This window comes from Notothenia rossii (genome assembly GCF_949606895.1).
Source record: "Notothenia rossii genome assembly, chromosome: 11".
Classification (NCBI taxonomy): domain Eukaryota; kingdom Metazoa; phylum Chordata; class Actinopteri; order Perciformes; family Nototheniidae; genus Notothenia; species Notothenia rossii.
In genome coordinates this window covers 39,222,696-39,234,496 of record NC_136910.1, presented here as the reverse complement: position 1 = coordinate 39,234,496, position 11,801 = coordinate 39,222,696, and the positions used below count along the sequence as shown (strand labels likewise).

General features: G+C 39.1%; 1 pseudogene across 1 annotated transcript; it reads right to left on the bottom strand.

Moving 5' to 3' along the window:
• Positions 1 to 8: 8 nt before the first annotated feature.
• Positions 9 to 1,550, bottom strand: LOC307025682 (proteinase-activated receptor 3-like; annotated as a pseudogene). Its single transcript, XR_013810590.1, has 2 exons — positions 1,277 to 1,550; positions 9 to 348 (listed from the first exon to the last, which is right to left on the bottom strand). The product of XR_013810590.1 is annotated as a proteinase-activated receptor 3-like (transcript).
• Between the last annotated feature and the right edge of the window lie 10,251 nt (positions 1,551 to 11,801).

Sequence of the window (11,801 nt, the reverse complement as noted above, 5' to 3'; positions counted from 1 at the left end):
GAGAGGAGGAGGAAGAGGTCGGAGACGGCCAGGCTGCAGTACAGGATGGCGGAGGACACCTTCCTGACTTTTGTGAACCAGCGTGCACAAGATGGCGACGTTGGCCGGGATCCCCGACAGCGAAGACCAACATGTAAATGATGGGGATGACCCGGGTGCTCAGGACCCCGTCCAGGAACCCCACTGTGCTGATGCTAAGGACTGCAGTGCTGGAGGGGGATTCAGATGGAAGGGGAGCCTGTGTCTCATTTAGGACAAAACAAGGACTTGTCTTAATGGCTGGGTCCCCAAAAATGTTCTTGGCCCTGGCAATGGCAGAGCTGTTGCTGTTGTTCTTTTCCTGTTTCCCTGCAACAACAACAACAAGAAAATAGTACAATCCAATTGTTTATTGCCTCACAATAGCTGAAATATACTCAATCGATTGCAACTGAGTTGTATTCTTCATATACGTTGTTTGATTGCATCTTGTGTATAAAATGGTCATAAAATAGCAACACATTAGCAGAAACAACGCCTTCAGTCCACCGCCCAAAGAGGTTGCGTCACCGTCATTTCAGCTGTAGTACTGATAATAAATCTTTCCATGTGTTGCAATAACTTATAGCCATAAAATGAGTGCCTGTTCCACGTACACGTAGTAGCTTGTTATTTCTTCATCTGATTCTGTGGAAGAAGTATCAAATCCTTCACTTGCAGTTAGTAAAAGTATGAAAGTATTCTCAGCTAAATGTAAGTTTACTTCCACATTAAAAGTAGCCCTAAAGTAATGATTGACAATGAATTTCAATCTGATCTAGGAGGGTTTTATTTTTTATTTAAATTTACAAGTATGAGATTGGCTCAACAACCTCATCCTCTCCTGTTTATTTAGTACCACAAACTAGGTTAAACTAGGTTGTAACTAGGTTCAAACCCCACTGCAGTCAGCATGTCGTTGTGTCCGTGGGCAAGACACCCCAATTGCTCCTGTGGGGATTTCCCACAGTACTGAGTATGTAAGTCGCTTTGGATAAAAGCGTCCTAACAAGTAACATGTAATATAGCTTTCAGAATAATGTAGAGAAAACATTTAAAAATCATTATTTCCACCCTGAATAAAGAAAAAAAACAAGGAAAGTATTTAACTTGGGATTTAAAAACATTACTTGAGTAAACTACTGTGAGTGTATTAACTATCACAAGTAAAAAAGAGTATTTAAGGCAGATGAATGTTTCAGAATACGTTAATTGTAAAGTATGATTAAAGAAATACACAGAAGGATGAAACTCTTACCTTTTTTCTGAAGAGTGCCACTCAAACAGAGAACAAAAACAAGGAAAAAGAGAAAAAGTTTCCCCATTCTTTCTTATCGTTCCACAACAACCAGCTTGACAGAAATAAATCCCACTTCTCTCTCTCACTGTACTCTCTGCTTTCTCATCTCATCGCTGTTTGCTGTCACCTCGCTCTGCTGCTGCTGCTGCTGCTGCTGCTGTGTGGGTGTACTGAAGTCGCAAACACCTCCCCAAGCCTACCAACCAAAAAAAAAAACACACTTGACATCTTCTCCGCTGAAAAGGAATGTGGGTTGCCTTAGTTTCTGTTTTAAACGTGCGCAGGGTAAACCGCTGACATAACACCCCTACACAGGATCTGAGTCACTCTGTGGCACTTACCTCTGTTATAAGAGATCAATGGTTACATTAGTGAACATCTTTGTACTGTATGTTTGTATATCTTTTGATATATACTGTATTATTGCATTACTCAAATATACCACTCTTCTTGCCCCTGAATTTGCTGGTTGATAAATGGTAGTCTATATTTATTTTCCTCCCTGCACTGAGTTACCATAATGGAACATTTAAGGAAACTTTAGTATATTTTTCTGAGGCCCAGAGTGATGTGTAGTGACGGATGCGGCGGAAAGGTCACTGGGTTGGCAAAAGGCATGTCTGTCTGAAGATGATAAGCTTGTCTGAACATGAACAGTTTTGTTTAGTCTTCCCCTGTTTTTGTGGTCATTTGAACAACGATATGTCTTTATTTGGCACATTACCCTTTTAGGAAGTTGCATGCAGCAACTGCAGACGTATTCCTAAATGTTGCTGAGGCTGTAGGGGCAGCTGTCTTTTATGATAAGTGAAATCTTACTTTTATATTTACAGGAAACTGTATTTGCTTGAAAGGGGCCCCAGTATGCAAACATATTTAGGTTCATATTTGTATTTTGTGCCTCTGCTGTGACATGATGTCTCCATGCTTTAATGTTCAAAAAGCTCTTTGTTTTTCTTTGTGCTGCAGCACCTCTTTTTACCCTCTGTCTGAAACCAGAGCCCAGTCTGCTCTGATCGGTTAGGATTGCTCTGTTGCTATTGGTCAACCGCTTAGAAATGTCCCGCCCTTAGCCTATCACGAACAATGTTTTGAAATGCTAGCCAATAGAAGAAAGAATGTTACATAGTGATGTCATTATATTATTATGCAAGACAACACAGGAGTCCAATGGAGGCTTTTCTGCAGGGGGGAGTTTTTGACATTTTAGACTTTGCAGACCATTTACATGCACAACAACATATATAATGCCCTGTATAAAAGATAATACTTCAAAAAGTATAATTGGGCCTCTTTAATAGCGTTGTCACCTTGAGTACATACACTGTTTCAAGTATTATTTAAGCATTTTTATTTGCACTCTAGTAACCATTTTATTATTGACTTTAATCTGAGCAGTAACATCCAGCTGATCACAGATGTGATCTTTATCTTGTTTTCGTCTCATCTGTTTATCAGAATTACGGGAAGAGATGTTTTCACGACCAGCATCTGTTCGACCCCGACCAACAGATCAGCCACAGACGGTTATGCAGTGTACACCTCTGACGTCACTGCTATTATGGAACTAAAACCTCACAGAGATGACTCAGACTGAGAGACAATAAATAATCTGCTCCGTGCTGCAGTTAAGCTCAACACAACAAAAACATAAACATTTGACGAACGCCAGCAAAAGGTCATAGGGGTGATGTTTACTGTAAGATACAAAAACAGTCAAATCATCCTGGGTCACACAAATCATATGATACCAATAATAAAAGTAATTTTGACAATAAGTTGATTCATTTTGAAAGTAATGAATCAAACATTGATTTAAAAATATGAACTCAAAACATATTCAAACAAAGCCTGTTACGAACTCAGACACTTAGGATGTAGGACCCAATTGCAAGACCCGGGAGGCAGAGGTTATTTGTTGGATACTTTATTTTCCAAAAACAGCATTGAACAACAAAAAAGGTAACTATCGAATCTCTAGCCGAGATGACAAAAATAGAGAACAAAAAATGAAAGCGCTCACGTAGTGAGGAATAACACTTTTCAAAAGCACAAGGAGCATAGACCTGACCATAGCAAGAGACAATAGCACACAGACCTGAACATGACAAGAGACAAAAAACGAACTGACAACGAGCACTGGGAGACAGGGGAATTTAAACACAGGGTAACAAGACACAGGTGGGAATAATCAGGGGCGGGACTGACGCTGATTAGCACAGGAGACACCGAATGGGTGACAGGTGAAAATAATCAGGAAATTAGACACACCAGGGAGAGGGGGGTCTCGGGCGGACAGCCCGGGGGGCAAGGCAGAGTTCGAGGAAGGGGTCTCGGGCGGGACGGCCCGGGGGCAAGGCAGAGTTCAAAAAGGGGGTTTCGGCGGACCGCCCGGGTGCGCAAGGCAGAGTTCGAGGAGGGGGTCTCGGGCGGACGGCCCGGGGCAAGGCAGAGTTCGAGGAGGGGAGAAGACCGGACATCTCCGGAGGCCGGGCAGGAGCCGGTGTCCGACCGGACCGAATCCGGAGCCGGTCGGACAGGTGTCGGCAAGATGGCTGTGTTGGGCACTGGAGCACGAATCATGGCTGTTGGCTGAAGAGCAGAAGCCTGGACCCTGGCGGTGTAAAACAGGTAAGGTAAAATGTAGTTGTTCTGACTGCTAAAATCCATCTGTTATTCCTAATTTTAAAGCCGATTTCCGTGGGGTGGGGGTTCGGGGGCTCGGATCCTTGTCACCTTTTTCATACCTGATGAGTTTGGATCCCGTCTGTCTGTTTGTCTGTCTGTTTTTATAATTTGTCTCTTCATCTGTTAATTCCCCTTTTCTTTATTTCTTTCTCTCTTTAGGTGAAGTTAAATCTGTCTTCAAAGAGAAGACAGAGGCGGAGATCAAGGGCTTCATAGGCCAGAAACTCTCTAATTCGGCGAAGATCCTCAAAAGGAAAACATTTTTTAAAAAATCAATTTTGTTCGGCCACGTTATGCCATTATGTTTTTTCATGTTCTGTAGTATAAATTAAAAATGTTAATACATGTTAATACATGTTGAGTCCATGTATTATTTGTATTTGCCTCAGTCCATTATTTTTTATTTGATATAGCCTACCATTGTACATTCTACAGTATCTACAGTTTAGTACAGGTATGACACAAATACAAGAACATATGTATTTACCATGGTTGTTATGGTGCCAGGGGTAGTGGGTTATCAAGCCCTCCAACAGCCATATGAAATGTTACCATAGTAGGCTACTCGTACCATAGTACCATTGTATATTTACCACGGTACAAGTACCACAGTATTTTTTGTCAGATAGTAGGCTACCATGGTATATCTTATAGTACCATGTTTTTTTGTTCCATAGCACATATAGTAATGTACCATGGTACATACCATGTTACAATTTTTCAAAAATACCATGGTACATGTAGGCCAGATGTACTATGGTACAAGTACTATGGTAAAATTTATTTTGTGTCGTTACCAAACCTGTGAAGTTCTGGGCTGTTTGAAGTATTTTCACTAAAGTTATGAGAAAACCGTGTTTTATTACATTACTCTCTCTCTTCTCTTGATCGCCCTCTCTCTCTTCTCTCTCTCTTCTCTTGACCTTCCGCATATGATGACGACAACAACCCATAATTGACGTAGAGCTGTTGAGGGCAGGGCCATTGACCATTATCTGAAGTCTGCTGCTCTGAGCATGTCAGTTGGAGTTATGACATCATCGTATTCCATGACACAGGTGTTTATATTTGAGCTAACGACGTGTCCAGAGATCAAAGGTTTCCATTGTTCTGAATGAGATAAACCTGTTGCATGTGAACGTTTTGTTGAAGAACCGTAACAGATATCGGTGAAATTTCAAAGCGTGAAGCATCTCAAGGACCTTGAGTATCTGAAGTGTGCTTTTTGCGTACTTTCGGGTCAATAATGTGGCCTTTTGGGCAGATTAACTAAAGGTGTGTGGCTGCTGTGAGGAAATATCAGCCTGAAATTAAAATGGGCTTTAATGGAGACATGTTGAAAGTTTTTGTCACTTCATGCCCTCAAGAGGCATTTTGTTTAATTATTTTTTGTTTAAGTATTTGTCATTTTTCAAGCTACGAGTTATTTTCCTACGTTTGTCATGAAAAATTATGTCTCAGGAATGTAGGGTTTGGGAATTATGGCAGTTTTAAAAATAAATATGAAGGCAAATTTTAAGATTTCCTACCTGTGACATCAGGCACTAATGTTAACATCTGAAGAAAGCCTCTATAACAAGGTCTGAACAATGTTCAATATCTCTAAAAGTAAGAATCAGATTTAAAAGTTGTGTTACACGAATAATGTCAGAAAGATGTGTAACATTTTAAAGTTGGAATGAAGTGAAAGTATGAAGGAACAGTTTGCAGTTGAAGTCGCATGAAGATTTGTTGAAGTCTGATGAATTTCTCCATTGGTTTCCATGGTTAAAAAATATTAGTTAGTTATTAATGATAAAAGTAATAGCCATCGATTCCCGACCGAGCTGAACGTTATGATGTTTGAACGGAGTTTCTGCGATGTTCAATGCGGGAGGAGAAGGCCGTCAAAATAACGGGGGGAATAATAAGAATAAAGAATTTCGTGCGTAGAAGAACAGATAGTTGGAATGCTGTTAACAGCATTCCCACTAAATAAATAGGCTCTGCTTCCAAAGCAGCTGTTTGACGATGCTACTTGTTCATTGTCCGATGGATGTTTTTATATCGCTTTGTTCCACACCTTGGGTCTACTCCGGCCCGAAGGAACATGATATTGTGTTATATTTTATATGTATTGTGCAGAGGATGAGAGTCATCCTTCAATATAGAGCTGAATAACCACAATAACCGATGAGGTACAGGGTCTATTTTCAACTTTTGAGACCAGAAGCAAGATGCATTTCCTTCCTTTGTTATTGAAATGTACACATGTTTCCTATAGCATTTGTGGCTCAAAATACTGTTTTCTGTTTTTACTTTCCAAATAAGCAAAGAGTCAAGTTTATTATTTCCACAAATTAGGACATGAATTTCAGAGAGAAGGAACTAATAATCAAGCATGTAAAGAAACTACAAACACTGAACCCACTGATAAATAATATAGAAGCTTATTTTTGACATACTGTATCTAACTGCCTGATTTGATCCCCCACATATATGGAATGCTATTGAGACTCACACACAAACTTTGAGGATGTGCCCCTTTTAGATATGACTCTTAAATTATAAATTTTATATCCAAAAAATCTATCATTTTAGTAAAAAAAAAAAAAGTCCTAAACATGCTTTTCGTTTGTTCTTAATGTCACTGCCTCTTTTCCACCACAAGAGGGCGACATTTCCCTTTAAGGCATTTTTACATTCCAATGCGTTTGATCATATTATGACTAAAAGCCATTCAATACCCTTGTATTTGTTCACACTCACTCAGGCATACATAGTTAGTTTCCCACTTTTGTTTTTCTTATATTGCCATGTAAAAAGGGTTATTATAGTATCCCTGTCCCTAAAGACACAGCTGTCATTACTGGTAATTACTGTTGGCTCGATAAGTGGACCATTTGGATGGTTTCCTGATTATTCTGCTCTACTTATATAAACATCATTAAACTCTGTTGTGATTGAGGCCACATTTACTGTAAAAACGTCCAGCTTTTTTTAGGTATCAGCAAATATAAATAAAACACTTACACACTTATTTAAAGGTTCAAAAGAGATATATGATATGTATATTATTTACAATGGATCACATTTCTATTTGTAATGTCTGTCGGGGTGATCAACCCAGAGTTATCAGCCAACCTTGCAGTTCACCTTGTTTTGGTTTTAGCGTTTACTCTTACTGCTCTCATCAACTTTGTTTCCTGCTGCAAAAGGAAGCTGTGTACAGAGAAAAAGTTCAGATATAATTTCAAAAAAATGATATTCTTTGGCATTTTCCATTTTATGATAGATGAGATATACTGGAAATGAATATAAAAAAGGGGAGTGACATGAAGCAAAGGACAGCAGGTCAGATTTGAGCAAAACCTGCTCCACTAAGGACTACCAGGTTAACTGGGATTTTTACACTAATCATTACAAACTAAACTAAAAGGCTGATAGACAGCTAGCAAGTTAGCGGCTACAGTAGAGGCATATTTTAAGAGCCACATATTTCCCTCAGGAGTCGGTAGACGAAAAAGCTGAGCTAAAATAGTGGATATTGGACTGACATTTATCAAGGGAATCAGAACCGAGAACTGTAATGTGGCCATGTATCTTCTGAATGTGTACATAAGAAACGAACCTTGGTATGTTGACCTGTTTGCTCTTTCACACCGCTAGATCTTTGTGATTAATGAAAAAAGCAAACGTGTGACTAACAGGTATCATTGAAATACTCTCAAGCTTTGCCACCTCAGAAGCTGATTGATTGTAACTGTGTGGTCACTTCTGTATCATGAGAGAGGCATGCTGTGCGAGGGGAAGGAGAAGTTGCAAAGCACTATGTCATAACCATGTTGTGTCATTGTTGTATTGTGACTCTTGAAGTGTGTGCCAACTTTGGCTTGAGTCAAGAGTGACATGGACATTTCTTCCAGTGAGTTGACGTTAGAAAAGTAGAGAATCACCTCCCCAAATTCTAGATAATAAATCAAAAGTGTTTTTCCTTTCATGGGAAAAGTTTCCATTCAGCACTTTTTGCTTTGACTTCAAACAGTGGTGTCATAGTTTAATATTTATTCATGATCCTTGACGTGCAAGGAAGTGAGATATCTACAACATACCCTTAAAGCAGAACAGATGGCCTTCCTTTTCAAATGACTTCACAAAACAAAGGAAAGTTTTGTCAATGTCATTCTGTCTACAATGGAACCAAATATTAGTCATCATTACTCACTGTATGAGTTTTTAGATGTAATGTTTTCTTTACACGCCTGCTCGACTTCATTTTAGTGGGATATTCTTTAATTTTTATTCCACTACATTTATTTCGAATTTACAGTGTCATGAACTTAAGTTTCAGGTCTGTCACAGCAGCTAAGGTTACTAACTTCTTATAACAGATTCATGCATCCTTTAAGGGAGACCCTCTCTGTTGCTTTTCCTGAGGTATGTATTATTTATTTTACATTTACACTCACTGTTTCTCTGGATGAATAATGACCTATTTTAGGACTTGAGGCATAACATTCAGGACTAGAACTTGACGTGGGAATGTGACCCTATACTTCCTGTCTACATTCTCTGAGGTATGGCAAATGTATGGTTGTAAAACTCATATTATCCCCTGAATAGTAGTAAGACAAAAGTAAAAACATGAATGACTAAATCCTTTTTTACCTTGCACTTGAATACTTGCTTTGACTTTTACAATGCTCAGTTGGTCCCATTAACACTGATACTTTTCTCAATGCATTCACTCGTTTACCTTAAAAATGTTGCCTTCCACTCCTGCTACCAACCTTGTTTCCCACAGTGATCTAGATATGACGTAGAAGTGTAATTATGTAGAAAAATACAATTTGTGATTTTTCTCACGAGGGCAATATCGGGCCCATATATGATTTCACCCCCAATTTAACATGTGGTTCATCATCAGTACTGAACTTTAGACCCATGCATGCTAAATAGTGAGACAAGCTGTTTTAAAACCTTTTAGGCCCCACGGACCCGGTTCCGGGGCCGAAATCGCGTCATTTGCTGGAAACAACGTCTAAGGAACCTTCATATTTAATAAACTATGAATATTTTATATCCATATAACGGGAAAAAACTCATTTAACTGATCTTTTTCATTTTTTTTTTCAAAAAAAATGCTGACCTATTACTGCACCAAAAATCACTCCTAGCTCCCTTATTACTTATCCTAGCTGCACATCCAACACATCGTTTATGATCGTAAAGACACAGAATCTAACGGTGCCCACCTCAACACTGAAAGATACAAACTCGCGACGTTATCAACAAAAACGTACATCAAAACAAGTGGCGCTAGGTAGCCCACAACGCTAACATGGCTTACCTTCGTCTTTGTCTGGTCTAAACTGGTCTTCAATGGCATTAAAACAACGATGATGTAGTTAATCCATAGGTTAATATCAAATGTGGCTGTGTCCCCTTTGAAATGTTCTGAAAATCTATAAGCAATAAAACTGTAATTCCGTTTTTAAAAAGTAGAGAAGGCCATTCCTAGACTCTGTAGCTTCATTGAATGCGCGAAGACGCCATCTTTGTTTTTTAACATGAGTGTGTGCGGGACGATTTCCCTTCAATTCTATTGGCTCTAACAATCAGAAAGAGAAGGCACATGTCAAAATCGACGAAGGGGTCCAGAGATAAGGAAAATCCACCCAAATGGCCCCAGAAGAGGTTTTTTTTGCTAAATCTGTCTAAAAAGGTCATATATCACTTGTTTTGAATCAATCTTGATACAGGGACAGGGTACTTATTATATGTTGTACTTTGGATTCCTAAAGCTTTTATTCTACCCCATCATCCAAGGTTAGTTTTCACTATAAGTACAACATATTTTTTGTACGGACACTATAATTTACAGTTTTTTACCATGTTCAATCTGAATTTTCTTTAAAATAAAACACATCTATATTGATTCTGACTTTTCTACATCCAACTCACAGGTTTATCATATTTATTTCACGTGTTAGCTGGTTTAAAACACTGATATTCAAAATGCCTCACACATGGACCAATGATCAAGAAACACGTTCCACTTGAACAAACACCTGATAGCATAATTGTTGGCTCATCAATCAGGATGTTAGCACTATAAAAAGACCACAGGTCAGTACTTTCTTACAGCAACAATGGAAGCCAACATGGAAGCATGAGCAAGAGGAAGAGGAAGAGCTGGGCTGAGAGTGAGAGGAGGACGAAGAGTACTCTCTAATGAAATGAAATGTTATCAACCATGGTTTGACTATGAGAGAGGCTGGACAGAGGGTTCAGTCTAATCCAAGCCGATGTACTGTCGCCTCTGTAATCCGGACACTTAGACTTGACAACAGGTTAGTTCCCAGTTTTTAGCTCTGCATAATTCATGATATATCAGTGCTTATATCTGTTGTGTGAAACATATTTATTTCACTACTGTAATTGAATTGTTGGCATGTTGCATACTATAACTGTACACAAATCCTGCACAATTGACTGTGGTAAACTTTCTTTTATGCAAAACAGACACTGACCAACCATTATATCTTTGTTGTTTATCTGAAGGACTGAGAAATAAAGAGGTGCAGGTGGAAAGCTAAGGATTTTCAATGAGGCACAGGAAGCAGCAGTTACAAACTGGGTTTTGGCAAACAATGCCATCACACTTACAGCGATTCGAAGCATAATAACTATGTGCTGAGATGCATGTTGCACAATGTTATTTTTGAATAAAACAAGAGTTTTTTTCAACAACTCATTTGTATTTCTTCATTTACTGTATTTCTGTATACTCAAGCAATCTTTCTCTGCAGAAACCTCTATGTACAGAGCATAGCCCATAAAAGATGAGGGTGCTTTAGATTATGCTCAGCAGTGTGTAGTTGGGTGGTCAAACTATCCAGTAGTATGAATGAAGTGTGTTATATTTGGTGTTAAAGTTTGCATTTGGTAAGTGTTTATGTAGTTTTGAGTGCAGTTCTTCATTTAGCAGGAGAAATTAGGTGTTTTGCACTTTATGTGTGTGGTTTTTTGTGTTTAGTGTTCTGAGAAACTGAGCAATTTATAAATAAATGTGTGTTAGGAATTGAGAAAAACTGTAATACCAGACTCGTTTTCTTACTAATTCCACAAAGTTCCTCTTTCAGCATTATTTCATTCTGTCCTGCACACACACACACACACACACACACACACACACACACACACACACACACACACACACACACACACACACACACACACACACACACACACACACACACACACACACACACACACACACACACACACACACACACACACACACACACACACACACACACACACACACACACACACACACACACACACACACACACACACACACACACACACACACACACACACACACACTAAAGCTTCATAAACCTGACAGCTGGTTTGGGTTTTTCAGTTTTGGATCTGAAACAGATGGTAAACTCAGAAAGTCAGAATACCTCGCTCTCTTTCTCTCACTCTCCCTGTCTGAATGTCTTTGTATTTTCTTTTCTTCTAAGGAATGTATTAAAGAAAAATAACATTTACGTCAGCCATAGATTTTGTGGATTTAAGGATTCCTGTTGTGTTGACCCACTGAGAGGTTCAACTTTGCCTTGGCATAACATCCTCTGTGCTTGCCTCATTGTTCACCTCCTTGTTTTTGTATGTCCCTTTCCCCAGCAGTTGAATTCAGAGCCCGTTTGGACTGGACGATGCCCAGAGAGCAATACAATGTGCCAAAGAGAAAACAGTAAACAACAGGAATCACACTGGCTTGGAGCTTTGCCACTGACTTCAC